We start from the raw sequence: 24,571 nt of genomic DNA, 5'->3' as shown, positions 1-24,571 counted from the left end.
CAAGTATAATCCTCCTGAGTTCAGAATGCTAGCAAATTGTTGAAATGGAGGGGTAGTGTTAAAGACCCCCAGATTTAGAGTCAAGTTGGACCTAAACATTGGAAACCTGGGAATCTGGTCCTTGTAATTGACATCTTAAGTGTGGGCAGTCTGTTAGACTAAGCCCCTTTAACCTTTGGGATCTGAGGTTAACTCTGAGCAGTTAGTGTCAGAATTGAATTGAGTTGTTGGATACCCAGTAGGTGTCCAGGAAATCAGAGACTGGTGTGAATTGACTCTTTTATATAAGAATAATCTGAATCATTGAGTCTTCCCTCTTAGGTTGGATACCTTTTGTTCTTTGAGCTCACTTATAACTGGCCGATAACTAATGTTCCATCCCATCCTTCCCCATCACTCATCAGAAACTCCAGTTGGTCAAAGTTCATCTTCAAATATTGTACTTAAAATTTAGCATACCTCTCTAGATGTGGCCTGATGAAGACATCATGGGTGCCCCAGAAAGTTAATAATCAATAGATTATTGGTTAATACTTTAGGTCCCTTCAAATGCATATGTTCTGGATATTTGTCTGTTACTTGGACCAGGTAGGCACACTGGCTAGCAGTAGGTCTTTGTCCTCTTCTCAGTTATTCCAATTAGACCAGTTCTGTCCTGATCATGCACTACCCTACTCAGCAAATACAAGTCTTTTGGGTAACTGTGCACACTCCCCTTGCAAGCTAGTTAGGAGCTCTCAATTATAACTTAGACATATTCTCCAAGAGCTCAGCTCTTGCTACCATGCGCTTATCAGCTAAGAATTCTGATAAATTGCATTTCCCCCTTTCCTCACACATCCAACGATACTGAGCCTCTTTTAGTGTGAAGCCCTTGGAAACCTACATGGCAGACACATCTCTTTATCCAGCTCTGGATCTGACTAATTATCTTCTGTGTTTTGGATTTGCTGTATGGATTGTGTCAATTTAAAAAAGAAATCCTATCACTTATTTAAAAGTGGTTAAATTAAAAATAGACTTTTTTCACATGAATTGCCAAGCCAGTCTCCCTCATTTTATATTTATATGATTGACTTTTGAGAGTCTAAATATGGGATTTTACATTTAGCCTAGTTGACTTTTAGTTTGCAAGATTCAATGAACCATTTTAATTTGTCAAAAACATTTTGAATTTTTATTCAAACATGCCAGTATAGGATATTTTAGGCAAAATTGTGTTGTCTGATTGACAGAAACTTGGAGGTGGTAACATCAGTACATTAGGGAAATTTCTCTCTTCAGACTCTCAAGCTGTGATATCCAAACCATAGTCACTGGCCACAGGGAGCTTTTGAAAACTTGAAACGTGGCTAGCTCAAATTGAGATGTGCTGTAAGTGTAAAATGTATGCCCAGTTTCAAAGACTGAGTACCAAAACAAAACAAAACAAAAAAAAAGAAGTGTGTAAAATATCTCATTTATAACTTTAAAAAAATCCATGTTGATTATGCTACATATTACAAGGTAATACTTTGGGTATATGAGGTTTAATAAAATATATTCTTACAAATAATTTCACCTGTATCTTTGTACATGTTAAAATGTGGCTAGAGAAATTTTAAAATCATGTCTGTGGCTTGCATTTGTGGGTGACATAATATTTCTATTGGACAGAGTTGCTCTACAAGTTGAAGTGACCCCCAGCTCCCCTCTATTGTAATTGGATAATTAGAGTAAGTTGAATTGGCTGGAAGCAGTGGAAATTTTTTGGTGTTGGTATGTGGATGAAGGTAGGGAGGGAAGGTAAGTATTGGGCAGCCAGAGAGCAGTATGATATTAAGTGGGTAAAAGGTGTGAAAGGTGGCAGGAGAGAAGAAAAAGTGCCTAGGAGGAGACAGGATATTCAAACTGAACAGCAATTTTCCTAGAATTCCTAGGTATTGTGTTACCACTGCCCATTGAATGAGATTTTACCTGTATGGCACACGCTGCAGCTTTACCCTGAATCTGCCCCATCTGGAAAGTCTCAGCTGGTACCTCCTTAGCTAAGCCCACTCATCCTTTCCTGGCAAGGGTGAAAAGGGGAGGAGAGATACATGCCCTGTCCTGTGTTCTCCTCCCTACTTTTCTGCACCAAGACCCTTCTCTTAGTATTAGTAAAAGATTTGCCAGATGTCAGAGTTTTTGCTGGGGTTTTGCCAGCTTCCTAATTTCTAGTCCTCAATTATCATTTCATGCAAATGCAGAAGCAAAAATTTTCAAGATTATTTTGTGCTTCAACAGTATCCTTGGCTTTGTTTTGGAAAGGCAGTACAGTCAGCCTTCTGAAACTATAGGTTTCACCACTTTGGATTCAACTAACCACGGGTCAAAAATATTTGGAAAGAAGTTCTAGAAAGTTCCCCAAAGTAAAATCTGAACATGCTGTTTGTCAAGCGCTATGCTAAGCTATGCAGGTGAAGAGATGTGTAGTCATGCCTTTGGGTGGCCTCCTTCCACCTCCTAAATGCCTAGTCTCTCTCCAGCACTTGTTGGTGTATGGTTCATCTCACGTCTGGTTCTGGTTCATGTGCTGTGTAGTCAGGCCTATTTGGGGGGCATCTCTACCGAACAAGTATCCGTGAAAGGTGGCAGGAGAGAAAAAAAGGTGCCTAGGAATTGATAAGACATTCAAATTGAACAAGCACTTTTTTGGGGGGGGGTCATTATTCCCCCAAACAATGCAATATAACAGCCAGTTACATTCCACAGCATTTACATTGTATTAAGTGTTATAGATAATCTAGAGATTATGTAATATGTATGGGAGGATGTGTGTGGGTTATGTGGAAATATGTGCAAGTAAGGGACTTGAGTATCTGAAGTTTGGGGTATCTGCAGGGGGTCCTGGAACCAATCTCTTGTTAATAACCAAGGACAGCTGTATATATCCCAGGTTCTTCCACTGAGTGATGTCTGGAGTCAGCCCCAGGCAGCCCCTTTATCATGTATGTGCCCAGTGTGTGACCACAAAATGCAAATCCCATCTACATTTATTGCATTTAACTAACAGCGTCCACTCCTGTTGAATTTCTAAAATACAAAGGCTACCAGGTGGACATTCACACCAATGGTTTGTATGTTCCCGTAACTGTGAATTTCTATGCAAATGAGAGTATTTGTGGCACTCAAGATGAGACCCGTGAGTACAACCGAGGTTTCATGTTGGCAGCACGAAGGCTGAAGATTGCCCTTTGACATATTTTGTTTTGCTTTTATAGTTTTTTAAAGAATTAAGTCAATCTTGGAAAATCAGAACATCTCACATAAAGTCCCACGGTTTCAGCTTTCCTTGGAAACTGTGGGTTTGTGTCTCCCAAGGTAACAAGAGGCAGTAAAAGTGGCCCCACTACCCCACGTGCATGATCTTGGCTGTCGGATCCCTGGGCATGGATGCCATCAAAGCCACACATTGGAGTTGTCTAGCTGGTTCACGGGTCACCTGTGTCAACTGCACCTAGGCCTTCCTGACTGCAAAGCTGGAGGATATGCTTCCTCTGGCGTGTGTGTGTGTGTGTGTGTGTGTAATAATTTTATTGCCAGGAAGAGTAGGTGAAGGCAGAGTTTCTAAGAATGAGAGATTAGGGTCCTGGATGCTGATCTAACAGGATGCATTTCCAACAGGTAGCGTTGGAAGAGAAGGAGGACAAAGGACAGAACTGAGGAGCTGGTCTCATTTATAGTCCAAGTTTATCTGTCACTCACCTTGGCTACCCACTCAGTAGAGTTATGAACAAGGAAACCTAATTAGCACTCACCAACAGTCATGCAATTATTTCAGCTTACTTACAATAGCAGATTTAACCATTTACAAGGATGCGTTTTCCCAGCTACTAAAAGAAAAGGCAGTGTGGCAACGGCACAAGGTCCACATGAGAATATGTTGCACAATGGCTTGTGGGTCTAGCAGTTGAATGAAGGGACACCACGATTCCCCAGTGATAAAGGGAAATCAGGCCACACCTGTTCACACATTCCAAAGTCCAAAGAGTGGGTCAGTAATATTCTCCAGTGTACAGCAGCCTGGGACAGAAGAGTGAGGGAAAGAAAGTCTTCCTTGTTTAAAAACTGTCACCTCATATGGTATCTGTACTATTCGGTTTTCCATTACTATAACAAAGTGCCTCAGGTCAGGTAATTGGTAAAGATAAGAGGTTTATTCAGCTTAGGAGTTTGGAGACTAAAGGTCCAAGTAGCATGGCGTGGGCTCTGGTGAGAATCTCATGTCAGTTAGCATCATGACAGGAGTGTGAGAGAGACAGAGCTCACATGACCTTCCAGTGGTTCAGGGGTCAGGCTCAGGTTTTTCTAACAACTCCTCATGTGAGAACTAACCTTAGGGTCCCCCAAGAACCACCTTTCTCCCTTTTGCAGGCGGCACCCCCAAAGACCTAAGGGTCTCTCGCCAGCCATACTTCTCAGGGGTCCCAACACCTCTTAACCTCACCAATCGGGGACCAGGCCTCCAACATATGAGCCCTTAAGGGATTCATCCAAGGCATATCCAAACCAAAGCAGCCTCCCTTGCTCTTGGCCTTTATTTTAATATTATTTTAAAACACTGTAGAGAAGGGATAGTGACTTGAACACAAGGGGTGGATTCATGGTTTTTTTTTTTAAAAAAGCAAATTGGAGAAAATGATATTGCTTAAGAAAGACCTGAGTGTCTTCCACATTCCTGAGGTAGGATCTAGATAGCTTTTACAAACTCGAGTCCACTCTGGTTGCTGTTTTTGGCCTGGTTTCCTTGTCGAGCAAGAAAAGACTTTTCAAAGTCCCTCGGCCCATGGTGTTTTCTCTCCTTGGCCATTTCTAATTCAGGAGGCCAGTTTTAGCCATGCTGGGCAGGTTCCTGAAGGAGGGTCAGGTCTCACATGTTCCCTGTAATGACCAGTTTTTATTGAGGACCAAACTGGCCCCTTTTAAATGGCCCTGCGCCCCGCCAAGATCCAGTTTCCCGGGGACAGTGACGGCAGTGTGCTGCTGGTGAACTCCTGTGTCTGTTGGCCTGTCCCCTTGGAGTGGGGGTGGGGCTGAAAGGAAGACCTGTTGGAAGCGGAGAGATGGACTGGAATCGGGCTTGCACTTTAGTATAAATGTGTTCACTGACTTTTCTCCTGAATCCCTAATCTGATAAGTCAAATAAAAACAAAACCAGAAAAAAGCAACCATCAAAAATGGCTGGGCCTGATTCATCGTGAGAACTGCCCTATCTGCCTGAAGTTTCTCATCTCCATGTTACTTACCCTGAACCCAGGCTACGGGGATGCCTCTAAACCCTTATCTCTTCTTACTGAAACTTTTAGTTCTAGAAGGATTGAGTATTTTTTCCTTTAGGCACAACTGTGTGGCATTTATATACCTACACTAGCCTTCTCCATGGTGTTGTTTGTCTTTGAACTTGTGTAATAAAGAGGACCCTCTCCTTGAACAACCTCTAGCCAGGTTCCTCCAGGTCCTGTTCTTGTCTAGGCCTCGACCTTGGCCATAAAGACTTCAACAGATGCTAACATAAATTCTAACCGCTCGAAGCCTCATGCCTAGGATGAACCTAGATCTCTTTAAAGTGCTCGCCTGAGAAAGTTCAAGTTTGCCAAAGAATTTACTGTGGGTTCCACCCAATGATGAAAATTGGACCCATTTCCCAGTCCCCATGGGAGGGTGGGAACCTAACTTGTATCAGTTCTAGTTAACAAACCCAGATATAAGTTTTACATGAATCACCCTCTGCTTCCCACTTTTCATGATTTCTCACTTCCCTGAACCCACTGAGTTTTCCCTTATCCTCATTCCCATTCCCTCAGTCTCCCTTAAACCACTTGGTCACCTCTGCACCAAGATGACTTTAGTTGATGCTAGCATCTTTCCCTTATGGCCACAGATCATATCACTGACTAGCATCTGCTCTTACCACTTAACGGGTGTCCAGCTTTGCTTGTCTCTGATGGTCTGCATTGGCTGCCTACTAAGTTCCAAGTCCATCAGGAGAAGTATATCTTGTACCTTTTTGTGCTGGCCACAAAGTTCTTGGCACTGCGCTGTGCACACATTAGGTTCTCAGAAACCATCCGCTGAAGGAATGGCACAGAATCTCCAGAGATGATAATTACCTTTGCCCCCGTTACAGGTCATGTCGGGGCTGGCAGATTCATTCACACAAACTTAGGCTCGTAGTATCAACTCCTTCTAGACAGGCCTTTTAAATCACAACCCAGGTAGATGGTATTCTCTGTGACAGTGCTACAGCCTGTATCTAGCTTCTTTTAATTTTACAGTCCCTTGTCTCTGCACCCCTACACAGATTCATATTCTCTCTCTCTCTCTCTCTCTCTCTCTCTCTCTCTCTCTCTCTCTCACACACACACACACACACACACACACACAGACTGCAATTTCCCTCTCTGATTTGCTTCCATATTCTTCTTTACCTTCCCATCTATGGAAATAGTTAATTTTATAAAAGCTAAAGTCAGGCATAAGTTGGAGCCCATGGAGGTTATATTTCCCAGGAATCATATATTTAGAGAATGGATTGTTAAGGTGCAAACATTCCTTTTTCGTATTTTAGCAGCTATCAGGCACTTCAGAGTACCTTAACTCTACATATGGCACACACTGCCTTACCTTTTAAACTAATATAAATTTTATGAGCCAAGAAAGGACCGAACTCCCGGGAAGAGAGAGGCTATTACACCATGCTCTGAGAGCAGCCTGGGCTGTCTGGGGCATTCTGAACAATGGAGGCAATTGAAAGTTCAAGTGAGTAGGTGATGGGTTACATCTTTACAAGGCATCTCCTGGAATACCCCCGCTCTGGAGCTTCAGTGGGCCCTGAGACTTCCTGCCTCTGGCACTGTCTCCCATCACGATGGGCTGTGGTTCAAGATCTTTATATTATACATGCCCAGGCAACTTTTGAGTTTATTCTCAGTCTTTTATTTATTTATTTTTTAATAAATTTGCTTTAAAGTGGAATTCCCACCTCCTTTCACCACCATAAAGGAAATAAGGACTACTGTGACTTCAAAATGCCTGTTATGGCTCCCTCCCATTCCTATGTTGGCATCCTAATGCCCCATACCTCAGAATGTTCTGATTGGGTCTTTAAAAGAGGTAATTAATATAAATGAGGTCATTTGTATGTGCCCCAATCCAAATGACTGGTGTAGGGACATTAGGACATAGATTCAGACAGAGGACATGGGGGGGGGAAACCACCATCTGCAAGCCAAACAGTGAGACCTCAGAAGAGATGACTTTGAAAACACCTTGATCTTGGACTTCTGGCCTTTAGAACCGTAAGAAAATAAATGTCTATTGTTGAAGCCGCCCAGTCTCTGGTGCTTTGTTATGACAGCCCTTGCAAACTGATACAAGGTACCTACTCCGTTTCTCAACATCACTGAGAAAAATATTCATTTTGCAGGTAAAAATTACTCCATCAATGAATGTATTCCAGGCCATGAGGCTAAACAAGGGATTATAAGAATCAGGTTTTTCAGAGTCCTATACAAAACATTTCCTCCCTTTATGTGTTTGTAAAAATTGTTTTAAAATGACCAACTTTATTCCTACGGAGTAGCAATTCTCAACTGAGCTTTGCATATTACCATCAATGAGGGAGATCTGAGCCAGCCAGGTAGGGGTTGTCAGTGGTGTCTCCAGAGTTCCTGAATGACTGGATGGTGCAGAGTAGCAGCTCCTCACCCCAGGTGATTCTAATATGCAGCGAGGGGAGAGAAAAATTCTTCTAGATACCCTTTGGTCAGAAAACCCCTGAAAGAATTAGAAGTCGACAAAGAGAGTCATTCTATTTTATCCTTTAAAAAAAATCAGATTTCATAAACGATTATATATTGCTCCACCAATATAAATATATTTCTTACTCCAAATATACCTTCATCTTTTTCAGCCCCCAAGTTGTGAGGGAGGTGATATTGCACCATATAGTGAGAACAGAAGCTACTCAGCAGTTTCGTCACCACTGATCAATGCAAATTACAAAATGGCAGCATGAGTCTTATTTAAACTTTTGGGGGTTTCAGGCAAATATCTGTGTGGAGAAGCAGCTCTGTTTGGATAGGGGTGCTCTGCAGCCTACATCACCCTAATTAGCAACTTAATAACACCAGTCCTGTGGAGAACTGGCCTAATTTGGTGGAGCTGGGTTGAAAGCCAGTTCCCTGGAACTTGGCAGCAAGAGAAAGCCTATGGGTGCCAATTAGCTGGAGTAGCTTTCCATCCCTAGCTACTTAGTGATGGTGTTTTAATGTTTGTTGGTTTTTCATTAAAGATTGATCTGACTCTCTGGATTTCTAATGTCCTTTTATTTGGTAAGTCAATCCTAGCCTGGCAGTATCACATGGCTCAGAATGTTCAAAAAAAAAAAAAAAAAAGTCTTAGCTGAAAGTGACTTTCAAAACTCAGCTCTCTTGTTCCTGGGGGTGGGGTGGGGGAGAAGCTGTGAAATATCTCAGGGGCCAAGAGACATGGAGAAGAAAGAGAATGGCCAGGGTAATCCCACACCTGTTGCTGAAAGACAAACATCTTAATGCTCTATTTTTTTTCCCTACAATGACTTTGAGGTTATTACATCTATTGAGTTTTAAGGAAAGTAAACTAAGCAAGAGGGTAGCCTGGCAGGTGGAGAAGGCTAGAATGTTATAATAATGCATTCAGTCTTCATTACTGAAGTCACCACGGTGGCCAGGTCACATAAAATTGCTTAACTGGCCCCTTCAATATTCTGATTGGCTTGGCCATGCAGCCTGCCTAACCAATCAGATGGGGACTCTTTGGGGCCACTCCAGGGGAGCTAGTAATGGATCCCCACTCTTGGCGAGGTTCCCACTGCCAATTTATCTTGCATCTAAAGAGGTGTCCTGAGTATAATTTCTGGCAGGAGTTAATAAAGCAGGCACTTGCTAACAGCCTCGTTGATAACTAGTCTCAAGTGGGCTGTTCTTCCATCTGTCAGGGCCAAAGTTGTCCTGGCTACAGCAAGCCTGACTGCCTGGGGCTGATATCTGAGGAGCTGTACTACCCACAGACCTGGCCAAGGGCACAAAAATGTTTAAGACCCCAAACTGAATCCTCTAAGGACTGGGGAGTGTTCTGTTTAATGTGGCTCATGTTCTTAGAACCTGCAAAGTGCTGCTCCAGTGGTTCAACAATAGTGTCTGTTAATGAGAGCCTTGATGGGATGTATGTGTGTAATTACAGATGTGTAGTAAATCACAATAATTATTAAAACACATGCAAAACACTTTGAAAACCAATACTAGTGCCTGTTAACACCCTTCTTATGTGTAGGTGTGTGTGCCTATGTACATATACCAACTTGAATACTCCTGCTCCAGGGGTTCAATAATTGTGACCAGTTAGTACTCAGGATTTGGGGGAGTGAGTTGTGGTTAATTTCCTGGTTAACTGTGGGTTCGCTAGAAAATGCCTGTAAATGCCAGCCTAGTTATCTCTATTTGAAATATCCGTATCTCTATCTGCCTTCTAAAGCATAATTCAAAGGATGAAACTGGATCGTGATTTGCCTTGCCGAGACCTTTTAGCCCCTTAGGTTAAATCCTACTCATCAGTTCCAAGGACGGCATTAAAAAATGGGGTAAATTGAAGGATAGAGGATGGAAGTTACTTTTTGTCCTAAAATCCTGATAAAAGTTTTGTTTTTCAGTTATTTTTCTCATTCTTCCAAAATGAGAATGCCACAGAACAAAATATAAACCCCAACCTCAGCCACAGGGCAGTGGAGCACTGTGGCAGGTTGAGCTACAGCCATTTGAGGATCTGCTGCATTTCCCCCATAGCTTTTGTCATTTAGTTGCTGGATTGTCCTCTTAGTTCTCATTTTTTAAAATGTCTTAAAGTGTGGACTCATATATGCTCATCTTGAGGCAGCTTTGAATCTCTAAAGAACCACTTTTGCCACCAATCTATGATTTTTTTTTTTCTGCTTATAGAGGGCTGGGGAAGTAGAAAAAAGGCGAGAGTCCTTGAATTTCTTTTCAACTCTAGGAACACTCATTGCAGTGGTGATCTCACCCAGCTTCACTGTTTAAATACCATCTATATGCCTTCCATCATGGACTCGATTGTAACTATCCCTCTCAATTTCTGATGCTAGAAGAACTCAAAGAAGGCAAGAAAAGAATGAGTAATGGCACAGCTGAAGTCTAGAAGATGATGAAGACATGACACGAGAAGAACATGGATAATTATTAGGTTTCCAACGACAATTGATGAAAACCAAATCTATAGCACTAACATAGACTGTAGACTGAAATGTCCAGAAGCTCATCTTTTGTAAGATTTGTAACCAAAATCAATATGAATGGAGTTAATAGTTGTAATTGAGTGGTTGACCCAAGAACCTATCAGTGTTAACAAAAGGACAGATTTCACATAGAATCAGAGTTGTCCTACAAGGGCTTTGGTGCCTAGTGATGTTGTTATGCCAGATTCGTGGGACCCCAACAGACCTCCAGGAGCCGAATCTGATGCAATCACACAAGGGTCTTTATTGCAAGCTCGAGCCTGGACTCACAGTGGTTCCCAACACAGTGGTCCCAGGGAGTGAGTCCTGATCCTTTGTCCAGTGAGATTTTATAGGTTTTGGGGGGGATACTCTATGCGTCACAACATCACACAGCAAATCATTCCATACTTCGGGAAAGTCAAACAACAACTCTTTTTTTTTTTTTTTTTTTTTTTAAGAAAGAGTGAGAGAGAGAGAGTGAGAATTTTTTAATATTTATTTTTTAGTTCTCGGCAGACACAACATCTTTGTTTGTATGTGGTGCTGAGGATCGAACCCTGGCCGCATGCATGCCAGGCGAGCGCGCCACTGCTTGAGCCACATCCCCAGCCCCAAACAACAACTCTTAACATTGATTAGCACATTCAATGGCGGGAACAAGTTGGGTAGGGGTGATTGGTTAGTACAAGAGGGGGATTTGTTTGAATTGATTGGTTTAGGCCATGAGGGGTGTACGTGCTGAACTACATGGTTTCCCAACATGTTATCAACCACCATAAACTACTTGGGGGTCATCTGGCATCCCAGGTATTTCCCTGTCTCATGCTGATTGGTGGTTGCTATGGGTGCTCACCAAGCCTGACTGAGTCAGGGACACCTGGCGCCTCAGACCTCTCCTGTTATTTACAAACAACTCAGCAGGGTGGGTATGTGCTTAGGAGTGCTCTGTGGGTTTTTTCCAAGGACAAGGGTCACGCCCCCTTCCTTGGACAGGCTTTGCTGTGAGGTAGAGGCTGGTTTCTCAAAAATGGAGTCACATTAGTTTCTCAATGTCTAAAGAAAATATGAACCTCAGCTACCTGAAAGATAGAGTGTCACAGCTATAAATCAAAAGAAAAACTATAGATGCTCCCTTCCTCTAATTTGATTCAAACAATCTTTATTTTTCATAGTATTAAGTTTTCTAGATATATCTTGTAGGCTCAATAAACAGAGAAGGAAGCTACCATTTAAAGACAATTTATCTTAAATAGTATAATTTTTTTTCTGTCCGTTTGAAATACATGTTGTACTATAACAAAAATAAATGAACACGGCTTAAAAACTTTAGACAAATTTAACAGAGTTTATCTGAACAAAGACCAATTCATGAACTGGGCAGTACCCAAAACCAAAAAAAGAAAGAAAGAAAGAAAAAATCAGAGAACCCTGCTCCACAGTATGAGTATCAGGCTTTTATAGGCTCAATATAGATTAGATGCAAAGTAGAGAAATTACCTGAATGGCCACAGCTACGAGTTTGCCTATTTTGGATGTGGTGTGATGAGGCATTTGCCTTATTTAGATATAAGTCAGATGGAAAGTCTCTAGTTATATAACCAGTTAATTAGTTGGCTGTTTCTGGTTGGCTGAAGCTCTTTTTTTATTTTTATAATTTTTCATTATTATTATTTTTTTGACTGAATCTCTTTATAAAAGGCAATTTGCAATAAATATTTTCCAATTATGTCTGCTTTGGTTACAGAAGAACACTGGTTGAAAGACAATCTCATACTCTTTTTGAGAGTCTCTCAATCTTGAAACTTTACCAATACTTTGGCCATTAATGTCATGCTTTGTCACTCTTATAGAGGATTTATTTGGCCTTGGTATGGAATGCATAAGTCATGACGTCCGGCTGAGTGATTCTTTTTGCTTGTTTGTTTGTCTTTTGGTCATTCAAACAAGGGTATGTTAGTCAGCTTTTTGTCACTGTGACAAAACACTCAAGAAAATCAACTAAGAGGAGGAAAGAATTATTTCGGCTCATGGCTTCAGTTCAAGGGCAGCTGATTTCATGGCTTTTAAGCTTGTGGTGAGGCAGATAAATCATGGTGGAAGGATATGGCTGAGAAAATTATGCACCCATCAGGATACAAGTTTCATAACATTGAGAATCATTTCTTGACTGAAAATGACAATTATCACTCGTAGTTATCCTCTTCCTCTGAGGATGACACGGTGGAGAGAGTATGGCGGAACAGGGCTGCTCATCTCATGACAGGAAAGCAGAGAGATAGGGAGAGAAGCAGAGACAAGGCCCACTTCCTTCACATATGCCCTAATAGAGTTTCCACCACCTTCCAAGTCCTCCAGCTATGAAATAGTCAATAGATTGATTCATTGATGAAGTTAGTGCCCTCAGGATCCAATCACCTCCCCAAAGCTCATTTCTGAAGCTTGCTGTGCTAGGGACCAAATCTTCAACACACAAGCCTTTGTAGGACATTCCAGATTCAAAGTATAACAGGGAGTGAGATCATCTCACACACAGCAGATGGCTGCAGATGAGTATTTAAGATTCTTGAAAGAGTAGAGTGCTCCAGAGAAAACTGTTTTGATAACTATCAGGAGGATAATACCCAGAGACATGATATCCTCCTCAACCAAGGAGACCCTCCACCAAGTCCCTGTGAACCAAACCCATTAAAATTAAATAAACCAAAAAAAAAAAAAAAAAAAAAGAAGAGGAATTTAATTTAACCAAATATCTTCTTATCTGAGTTTCTACAATACCAGATCTATATTTCTAAAGGCAGTCAGAGCTGTTATCTATCTCTATTGCTCTCTCTCTCACACACCCCCTTCAGCCCACAGATTGTCCAAAGAAATCTTGTCATCTAAAATAACTTTAGCAAAGGAGTTTAAAGCCGCTTGTTATGCAACCACAGCCTTTGCAGTAAAGTCTGTTATAGTAACTAATGTTTGAGAGCTTTCTAATCATTACCTTATTTAAATTTATGCCAGGCTAGGGAAGGCGCATTCTATGAAAAGATGCCCATTTAGAAAGAGTCAGTGCTTTCAGACAAATTCTTATATAGCACAAATGAAGAGATGCAGACCAACAATCGGTTTCAATTGGCTGTGGAATGACAGTGGTACTGTTAATCCGCATTGTCCTTTTATTTTCCTCCTATTGAGACGTGGAGTCACTCATACGTATGATTGTTCATTAAATCCTCCCCAGATAAAAGCATCTCTTCGAGAGGCGCAGAGGTTGCCTGTGGATACCTGTGTATAAGGATCATCAGTGGGAAGCGCCAGTCATATTTATCCAGGCCTTCATTATTGGATCTTTGCATAGGTGGGAGAAATTGATAATTAGGGGATTAGGATTATGAATTTGTTTAAAAACTGTCCAATTATCTTTCTCTTTAGTTTTCTTATTCAGTTTCTGGCATCATGTGAAACCCTCACTGTAGGTTTTGCCGACTGTTAGATTTCTAACAGGTATTGACTATGTGATTCTAAAAGCCTAACCTCTAAAAAGGGCCAAGTGTGTGCTCTGAATCAACAGTCACACTTGGAGTGTCAGTGCTATTTTTTACAGAGTGAATTGGATCTCTTAAGGTCTTAGCTTTTGGGGGGGGTGGTTTCCTGCAGAAACTGTAGATGTGAAATTCTAATTATGGCAATATCTTGTCCTGAATAAACAAAAAGAAGATACAGGGAAAGGAGGACAGAGATTTTTGTGATGATGAGACAAGAAGTCTTGATTTGTGGTCTGGAGCAAGCTATCCCTATCCAGAATGTCATCTGCTTAATGCATTCAAGTGTTGCTGTATTGAGTCATGTCAGTTTATAGGAGCATAACCTACATGAGGTTATTAGGGGCACAGGTCTTCCAGAAACTGCTTTATAATAGGGTTAATTTGTGTTCTGTAATGGGGATGAATCTGATTGTTCCAGGAGATCCAGTTAAATTAGTTAGCTTTGTCAATTTTGATTTTTTTAAATTTCATTCATCCTTTCAAGTGTCACAGAAAACTGGGGATGAAAGGGAAAATGATAATGGTATTAGGTTGTAATACCTTCTGTAACTTTCATAACTAGTCCAATGGAACAAGTGCCTCTGTCAGTAGCAATTTCTCCAAGAAGGACCCATAAAGGAAATATATTTTCTAATAACTTTTCAGCTGCAGTCATAGCATCAGCTTTTCCAAAAGGGAAAGATTCAATCCAATCAGAGAACATAGGTCGTCACAAGACCATGCTGATACTTTATTGAGAGCTTCATGGCAGGACATTCACTTGTTTGGTGAAAATAGTTGCCTCTGGTGAGATGCCAACAGAAAGAGGCTGCTGCATTCTGGAGAAGGAAGAGTGTTATAGTTTGGGATCTGGCATGCTCCCCAAAGGCCTCCATGTTAGTGACTTCTTCCTCAGCTTAGTACTATCAGGAGGTGGTGGGACCTGAGTTGGGGGTAGTGACAGGAGTTGGGTTATTGGGGCACACCTGCAAAGGGGATATGAAGACCCCAACCCCTCTCTGTTTCTCTCTCTTGTCACCATGAGATGAGATTTGTTTTACCACATACTTCCTGACAAAATATGCCACCTCACCACCAGCCAAAAGACCATGCACTGAAACCTGAGCAAAAGTAAATTTTTCCACCTTTTGATTATCTCAGATATTTTATCACAGTAACAGTAAACTGACTAATACAGAAAACAAGTTACACATGAGACCAGGTTGGGTCATCTGTGGCAATCCAGCACAGAGAATCATATTTTAATACCAGGTTTTCTTCTTGAGAATTCAGCCAACTTTGCAAATGGATAGAACAGACCAAGAAATCTAGGTTTGCTTCATAGAGATGGATGATAGTTGTCATTGCCATCATCACTATGGAGCACTATCTGGCATTGACTTTGGGCCTGGCAAGTGCTCATTTCTTCTGTACCATTTTCTTCTGTAAAGGGGAGGCAGGATTCCTGTTTGCATAGAACTCACATTCAGGAACAATCATACTGCAATGGATTTTCCACCTAAAGAACATTGATAAAGTTGTTGACAAAAACTTTGTGATTTAACTGTAAAAAAACAACACCTAAATCATCAGCTAGAATCAGAATAAACTTTAAAAACAAAGAGACTCAAAATGCAATGGCGCTGATAAGCTAGAAGTTGCTTCCATAGTCACCTAATGGTTCAGGGTGTGTGTGTGTGTGTGTGTGTGTGTGTGTGTGTGTGTGTGTGTGTAAGCTTTGCCCATATAGTGATTCAGGGATCCAGGTTGCTTCCATTTTTTAAAAATTCTGCATCTCTACCATTTTCCTTGTCTGGTTTTGGTGCCATGTCCAGATTTTAGCTAGCAGAAAAAGGAAGAATGCTTAGGGGCACACTTGTAAGACATTTTGGACTTGTCCAGAAGTAGCACTGCTCGATTTGCCAGAATGACCACCCACCACTGCAGGGGGTCATGGAGACACAGTGCTGGCCTGGGAAGCCACCCAGCCATAGCTCTAGTTACTGTTGAGGAACAGGGTGTGCATTTTGGTGAATATTCAAAATCATATTGTGCCCCCCTTTACATTTTGATCTAGTGTCTCCTTTGGATTTCCTCAATCTAACATTAAGTTTTCAGAATCCAGTGATTTCCAATCCCTTGATAGTGGTTGTATGTTAATTTTGTTTAGTTTTCAGAACCTCCTTCTATTTGCTTCTTCAAGTCCCTACCTCAGCCCCCAATGTTTAAAAGAGAACATTTTTCCCCTTCAGTTTGAATGCAGGAGGATTCCCGGACAGTCCTCAAAATAGCTTGTATTGCAATTCTAGGGTGGAGACTTCAGTTTCGAAGACTCAATTACTGACCCATGGAAAGGGAAAGCATTCCAGAGGCTGGGGAGGAGGGAGATTGAGAGGTGTTGGGTAATGGACAGCAAAAGTACACAGACTCCTAACAAAAAGGAAGTCCTACAGGGATATGAGATTTATCCTTCATTCTGTCCATTTGTCATAGTGACTAATTCTTCTTTTGCTCAAAAGACAGGGCACTGACCAGTTAGTTATAGAAAATAGGATTTATAACTCACACCCAGTAGAACATGGGGGGGGGAACTGCTTTGGTTTAGATTCCACAGTTTCAACTAAACACACATTAATATTGTGACAGATATATAGTAAGCACAGTAGTTGGACACGCTTCCCAAATCCAATCTCCCCAAGATTTGGAATCTTGATTTTAAAAAAAAATAGGTTTTGAAAAACTTTGCCAAACATATTTGAATTCGTAATAAACGCTTTCTTACTCTTGGAAATAATATTTGGAAATAATAAGTCTTTCATCCCCAAAGATTCTCTCTGTTCTCTGATGGGCATTTAGAAACTATTGGGTTAAACCCAGGTGCTGGCCAGGGTTGTGGCTCAGTGGTAGAGCACTTGCCTAGCATGCATGAGGCATTGGGTTCGACCCCCAGCACCACATAAAAATAAAAAAATGAACTAAAGGTATTGTGTACATCTACAACACCTAAAAAAAAAAAAAAAACACCCAGGTGATCTTCAACAGATGAATAGATAAAGAAAATGTGGTATATATACGCAATGGAATATTACTCAGCCATAAAGAAGGACTCTATGACTTTTGCCAGTAAACAGATGGATCTGGAGACTCTCATGCAAATAAGCCAATCCCAAGAAACCAAAATACAAATGTTTTCTGTGGTATGTGGATGCTAACACACAACAAGGGTGGCAGGAGGGAAGAATAGAAGTTCAGTGGATTGGACAAAGGGGAATGAAGGGAAGTGGGGGCATGGGAATAGGAAAGACAGTAGAATGAATTGGACGTAACTTTCCTGTGTTCATATGTGAATACAGCACAGCGAATCTCAACATCAAGTACAACCACAAGAATGGGATCTTAATTAGAATAAGTTAGACTCCATGTATGTATCAAATGTCAAAATATACTTTGCTGTCACGTATATCTAAAAAGAACAAATGAAAAATAAAAAGAATAAAAGTTCAAAGGTTTTGACAATGAAAATACATACATATAACCGGGTTACCTGAATCTTCCAATTAACCCCTGTTGTGCAAGGTATAATCAATCAGGGAGATTTCAATAAATAAATAATTTAACAAATCAATTAAATCAATTTAAATATTATTAGCCAAAAAAAAGGGAATCAAAGGGTAATTGCACTGACTTTTAGGTTCTGCTCAGCTATGACTTTGCAATTCATCTTTTATGGACAAACTTCCTTGGTGTACAAGAAAAAAGGACTCAGTTTGACACTTAGTCATGTCTTTCTGAGCAAGTGTAGAGTCATTGTTACTCAAAATGTAACAAATGCCAATCACAAAATGAGAAAACACTTGCTAAATGGCAAATGATGGGTTCAGAACTACTGATCTGAGAGAGACACAATCAGTTCACTGAGAGGCACAATCAGTTCCCTGATAACAACAAGCAGAGAGCAATTATTTTTAGTAATACGGAAATACATATTTTGGGGGAATTGATTCGCACCACTCTTTTCTCTCTTTAATACAATACAGTTCCGTAGAGTCATTCTCACCTTTCCTAACATGCTCTCCCAAATCAGTAGTTCTGAATCAGCCATTGGCCCATTTAGCAAGTGTATTCTCATCCTGTAATTGGCTTTTGTTACACTGAAAGTCAACCGTACACTTGCTCAGAAAGGCATGACTAAGATTCAAACTCAGCCCTTTTGTTCTGTACATGAGGGGAGTTTGTCTATAAAAGATGAATTGCAAAGGTACAGCTGAGTGGAATTAAAATAGTCAGTTTAATTACCCTTTGGTGCATTTTTGGGCTAATGATATTTAAATCAATCTGACTGAAATAGAAAAATAAATGTCAACCCAAATATCAAAGAATAAATAACCTGCTGCAAAAACTGTTTGAATCATAAGCCGTTTCCTGTGCTTTAAGATTGTTCTAAGAACCACGTCAATACTCTTAGTCTCATGGCAATTAAAAATCTGAAAAGTCAATACTTATTTTGTCGAAAGCATAAATGTGAACCCACCTTGGTCCGTGAACACAAAGTTCTGATCAGTCAACTGCTAGTAACAAATAGCAATTATTCTTAGTATCTCTATAAAGCTTTTTTTTTTTTTTTCTGAAAAACTCACAACACTGTAGGATCACAATTGTTGGAAAGACCTGGAGAAACTAATTCCATCATTTTACAGATTTGGAAAATATGGCCCACAAAGTTCAGTGGCTTGACCCTGGCACACTACTAATCTGTGCCTCTTGATTAGCCCCATGAGATTTAATAGCATATCTTGGTGTCTTGTCATAAGTCATCCCAATTCTCTCTCCCTATTGTATTGTAACAAAGCTCCTTCCTTAACAACTACTATGAATTTTTGGAGAAGGAAGGATTCCTAAGTTTTCTGTTAAAATGTAAATACTTGTTGACTAGAAGCTATCTCGGTTTTATCACTTAAAGCTTATATGGAGACGTACAAACCATACGATCCAGCCTTTCAGTGAGGCCAGAGTGGAAGGAGAACTTCAGTAGGAGCTTGAGAAGATCTGACCAGGTATTTAGTAAGAAAGAGACAATCCAACAATTGGTGGTCTCAGACTGCAGGAGACCTGGTACCCCAGATAGGAATAAAACGAACCCAGGAAAAACAGTATTTACCATCCATTGAATAGGAAATCCAGGCCCATATCAAAACAGAGATGGAAGAAAGTGGATTGCAAAGACAGGAAAATGGAGAACACAGCAAAAATGATGATGGGAACCTCAAAGTTGACTAGATGGTATTGAAAGACTGAAGGTGCCTGGCAGACACTCTCAAGAAGGTCAGATAAACAAGGTGGGTGAATCTTGTTCAGACAAGACACACGTGGGCTGTAACCTATCAGGCTATCTCTGCACCTCCCATCTATTTTCTGTACGTCAACTTCCTTTCCTCTGGCTATAAATACAACTTGCCCAAGTTGGGAGGAGGGGACAGAGCATTCTGAACCATTTTTTGGTTCCGATTTTCCCATTCAAGAATCACAAGTAATGCCAATTAAGATCTGCAAAATATATTTGTTGTTATTTTATCTTTGAACACTAGAAAGAATCATCAGGTTAGTGAATGGGTCCAGGATCATTCATGTGGGAGAAACAGAATCTGAAGGAAGGGGAGGATTGGTTTAATCTAAGGGAAAGAAGACTACAGGAAGCTGCTTTCAAATGTTAAAAAGACAAGGGCTGTGTGAGAGGTGAAGATTTGCTCCCAGGATGTAGGCTCTCTGTTCACCTCACAGGTTGTTTCTTTTGCCGAGAAGAAACTTTTTAGTTTGATTCCATCCCATTTATTGATTCTTGATTTTAATTCTTACGCCACAGGAGTCTTATGAAGGAAGGAAGTTGGTGCCTAATCCCACAAGATGAAGATTAGAGCCTACTTTTTCTTCTATTAGACACAGGGTTTCTGGTTTTATTCCTAAATCCTCAATCCATTTTGAGTTGAGTTTTGTGCATGTGGCATGTATATACAATGGAATATTACTCAGCAATAAAAGAGAATAAAATCATGGCATTTTCAGGTAAATGGATAAAGTTAGAGAAGATAACGCTAAGTGAAGTTAGCCAATCCCAAAATACCAAATGCAGAATGTTTTCTTTGACATAAGGAGGCTGATTCATAGTGGGATAGGGAGGGGGAGCATGGGAGGAATATACGAACTCTAGATAGGGCAGAAGGGTTGGAGGAGAAGGGAGGGGACATGGGGTTATTAATGATGGTGGAATGTGATGATCATTACTATCCAAAGTACAGATATGAAGACACAAATTGGTGTGATTATACAGTGTATACAACCAGAGATATGAAAAATTGTGCTCCACGTGTGTAATAAGAATTGTAATGCATTCCATTGATATATATAAATAAAAATGAATAAATAAAAAAGACATAGTCAGTATAGCATCTCATGCTGTGGTGGTAGTTGAAACCTGAGCTTTGCTCTGAATTGTCTTAAGGACCAACAAAAAGCAAAAGGTCAACAACTTTTCAAGTCACTACAAGCAGAGTCATCTGATCATGTAATTCTAATAGGTGTGTGCCAAGACAACAGACCCCTGCCAGGACCTGAGGTGGGGGTGAAGGTGGGGAAGATCAAGCCAGAGTAAGGAGGTGTGCGTATGCTGGCGCTTGGTGGTGATTCTGAAAAAGGAAGAGACTAATTTTCATACCGCTCAAGCTAAGTGTGAATAAGTGTCCTGAAGTCTTTTCCCATGTCTATATAAAAAAAGCATTGACTCTTAGCTCCTGCCCAGTTGTAGCCTGGCTGAAGTAACTGGTCATTCTGCGAGACCCTCTGTGGTACAGTCCTGACCACTGGCAGAGTCAGGACTCCGTGTGGCTTTGAGGAAAACTGAATGAGCCAAGTTTGTCCAGATGATACAGACAACAACGATGTTACTCCGTATCAAGGGTTTACTGTGTTCCAGGTACATTGCTCACATAGTAAGTATAGTTATCTCATGAAACCCTACACTTATCCTTTGAAGAAGTCCTAATTTTCTAGAAACAGAAGTTTAGAGACCTGAAGTTCCTTGCAAGGTCACTCAGCTGATGAGTGGTGGTAGTTGAAACCTGAGCTAGTCACCATGGCAGCTCTCGGTTCATGTTCACTGCCCAGACCAGGGCCTCATTCCAGTGGCTTCTAACTGAAGTGCCTTTTCCCAGGTCGGCTCCACCCTGTTCTTGGGTTCCCAACTCTAATTCTCCATGACACAGTAAAAGGAGCTTGTGAGTTAGATTCAGATGGGCCTGGTTTTGGAACCTAACTGACCACTTACAGTGGTGTGATCTGGGCAGATTTTGCAGTCTCTTTAGCCCTCAACTTCTTCTTTCTTTCTTTCTGTAGTGCTGGGGATTGAACCCAGGGCTTGTGCATGCTAGGCAAGCACTCTACCAATTGAGCTATATCCCCAGCCCCTCGTCTTTGTTATAGAAGACTTATTCCCCTCTCCCACTGGGGTCAGGTTTTTAAATGAGCCCAGATGTGAAAAGCAAGCACACAAAATTAAAAACAAACAAACAAACAAAAGAAGCCCAAATCATTATGTATGTCCTTGACAAATCCCTTAGGCGGATGCCACTTGGAGCTGCCAGGATGTGTCAGACAACTTTCTGAACTGGGGCTGCAGATATGATCAAGACAAGCAAAATCCCTGCTCTTACGGGGCTTGACTTTTGGTGAAGAGTGACAGACATCACACATCGGCAAGTATTAAGCACTATTCAAAGTCTTAGGCAGGGCAGGGTATGATAAGGAAAGATTTCCCTGAGGAGGTGGCATTTCGGCTGAGATCTGAGTGACAAGGAGCCTGTGTACAAATATTAAAGGAAAGAGCACCCAGGTAGAGAGAACAGATAAGATAAAGCTCTTATGGGGAAAACGAGCCAGAGCAAGGTGGCCTAAGGGACAGTGGTTCAAGTTGGGGATAGGCAGTTAGGTGGGGAATCAGATCATGTGGGGCTTGTTTGTTCTCCAAGTGTGCAGGGAGGGTTCCAAGCAGGGGCAGGTCATGAGCTGAATCCCCTTTTCAAGCCTTTTCTGACAGTTATAGGAAGAATAAATGTAGAGTGAAAGGGGGGAAGCAAGGAAACTGTGAGGAAGTTTTGTAACAGTGCAAGATGCTGGGGGCTTGGACTTGAGGTGCTGGTGGATGTGGGAAGTAGTGGCAGGTTCAGTTCATGCCTTGGAGGAAGAATTAATGGGATAAATGGGGGTTTGGACATGGTGTATGGGGAAAAGGAGGGAATCCATAGTGACTCAGTAAATCCGAGCTGGCTGTTTTCCTCCAGTGCTAGTCATGTTTCTTGAGTTGAACACCAAATGAAGTAGTTGTCTTTCAACTGGGGCTATTTTTCATGGGGGAAATGTGTATCTGTAAACATTAGAATCATTTTCATCCTTGGAAGATGCTTATACCAGGAGAGGTACATGGGTCATAAGATCAATGAATTCATGCCTCTCTTTCTTTTATTCACTCTAGAGCATATGCTCTTTAGTGGGTTGGCCAAGTTTCATGGTACCCATGGTATGTAAGTTAAAGGTTTTTCAGAGCCTCTATTGAATTCAGATCAGTTAAAGGTGTCTATACAGTGATTCCCTAATAATGAGGATCGGGCATTATGTTAGGTCATGTCTGCATTAGAACCTCTAGTCGTGTTTTATTAGCTACCTGAGAAGATTTGCTCTCTGCTCACCTGGTGTGTGCAGTGGGAATAATAATAGCTTCCTCCTAGTGTGCTCACTGTGAGGCTTATAAGAAGTTCCATATGGTTCTGGCTCACTGGAAGAACCCAACAAAGGTTGGGATCCTGTCCCCTCACTTAAAAAAATTTCTGAGTAGTTTCTAATATTTTACAATTTGATGACTATTAAGCACCTACTATGAGCCAGGCACTCTTTGAGGTGCTATAGGGGTAGCAGTGAATTAGATAAAGTTCCTGTCTTATGGGGCTGACATTCTAGTGGGAGAAATACGCAAGGGTATGAGAAGCAAATAGATAAGATAAACTTAGATTATCTATGAAGAAAATCAAACAGGACCACAGGCTAGAGAGTGGCTGGAGAAGTCCTGGAGCCTCTCTAGGGTGAGGACATTTGCCCCAAGTTGTAAGACTCTGGTGCAGAAAGATCCCTGTGTTCCAGCAGAGGTCCAAATAAAACCAATTAAAGCAGAAACTTGGAAAAGGATATTTTAATTAACTGAAGTTTTTGGTCCAAAAGAATGCTAACTCTCAAATTCTTCCTGTTTTAAATATTGTTATGGTTTGGATATGAGGTATTCTCTCGGAAGCTCATGTATGAGACAATGCAGGAATATTTAGAGGTGAAATTATTAGATTATGAGACTGTGAACTAATCAGTGGATTAATCCATTTGTTAGATTAATAATGTGAATGGATTACTGGGTGGTAACTGTAGGCAAGTGGATGTGGCTGGAGGAAGTAGTTCACTGGGAGGCATGCCCTTGAGGATCATGGATCATGTCCCTGGCTCCTCATGCTCTCTTCTACTTACTAGGTGCCCTGTTCTGAACTGCTTTTCTCTGCACACCCTTCTGCCATGATGTTCTGCACCACCTCAGGTCGTGAGCAATGAAGTCAGCAAACCATGACTGAACCTTTGAAACTGTGAGTCAGAATAAACTCTTCCTTTCTAAGTTGTTCTTGTCAGGTATTTTGGTCACTGTGATGAACCGCTGACTAATACACTATTGTCATTTCAGAATGTTCATAAATATGAGTGTATTTAATTCCTCTTCCTGGTGGAATAAATAGAAAAGAAAGAATCATTAATAAATAGAAAATATTTTCTTTTTAAGATCTGAAGGTTATTACTTAGGTCCCCATCTAGTGTTTCAGATATTAATGTTGATAAAAATAAAGTTTGGGCTAAATTGAATACTGATGACAGTGACAACCTTGAAGTTCTTTTCAGAATAAATCATCGTTGCCTAGTTTTTACCCAACAACAAGTTGTAGAGGAATTATGAAATCTCTTCTATTCTCCTAGCCCTCTGTTTCTGAGTTCTTCATTTTTTTCCCTTGATCCTCTTGACTCATTAAAACATCCTGTGAGTTCATTTTCTCTTTTGGTTATTAAATCCATGGTCAAAACATCATTTGTACTTTGATTTAAAAATGTGATTGATAATGGTTGCTTCCTATTGCTTCAGTAATAGACTGTCACAACAACACACATTTATTCTCTTCCAATTCTACAGGTCAGAAGTCTGACATAGTCTAATTGAGGTAAGATCAAGGTATTGGCAAGGTGTTCCTCTGTAGGCTTTCAGGCAGATTTCCTTTTTTCACCTGTTTTAGCTTTCAGGGGCATGCCTGTCTTCCTTGGCTCATGCCCCCTCTTTTGTCTCCATGGTCAGTAGCAAAGAACCTTCAAACCTTTTTTGCTCCATCACGTGCTTCTGCCATGGAATTCTGCCTTGCTACAGGCCCCAAAGCAACGAGGTCAACTGATCACCCCTAAAAACTGTGAATCTAAATAAACATTTTCTCTTTACTCATCAATTGTCTCAGGTATCTGTTTTGGTGATGGAAGCTGACGGATACCCAACCTCTATAATTCCATTGAGCCACCTGTGGAATCCAGCATGGCCATCGCGTTTCAAGATCTCTTTATTTAATTACCTTTTCCAAATCCCTTTGGTCCTTCGCCAGGTGGTGCAGAGCAGTCACAGGTTTCAGGGATGAAGATGTGGACATCTGTGGTGGTG

Source organism: Urocitellus parryii, chromosome 14 (genome assembly GCF_045843805.1).
Source record: "Urocitellus parryii isolate mUroPar1 chromosome 14, mUroPar1.hap1, whole genome shotgun sequence".
Lineage (NCBI taxonomy): Eukaryota > Metazoa > Chordata > Mammalia > Rodentia > Sciuridae > Urocitellus > Urocitellus parryii.
The sequence above is the reverse complement of the archived record's forward strand: the minus strand, read 5'-3'. Positions refer to the sequence as shown.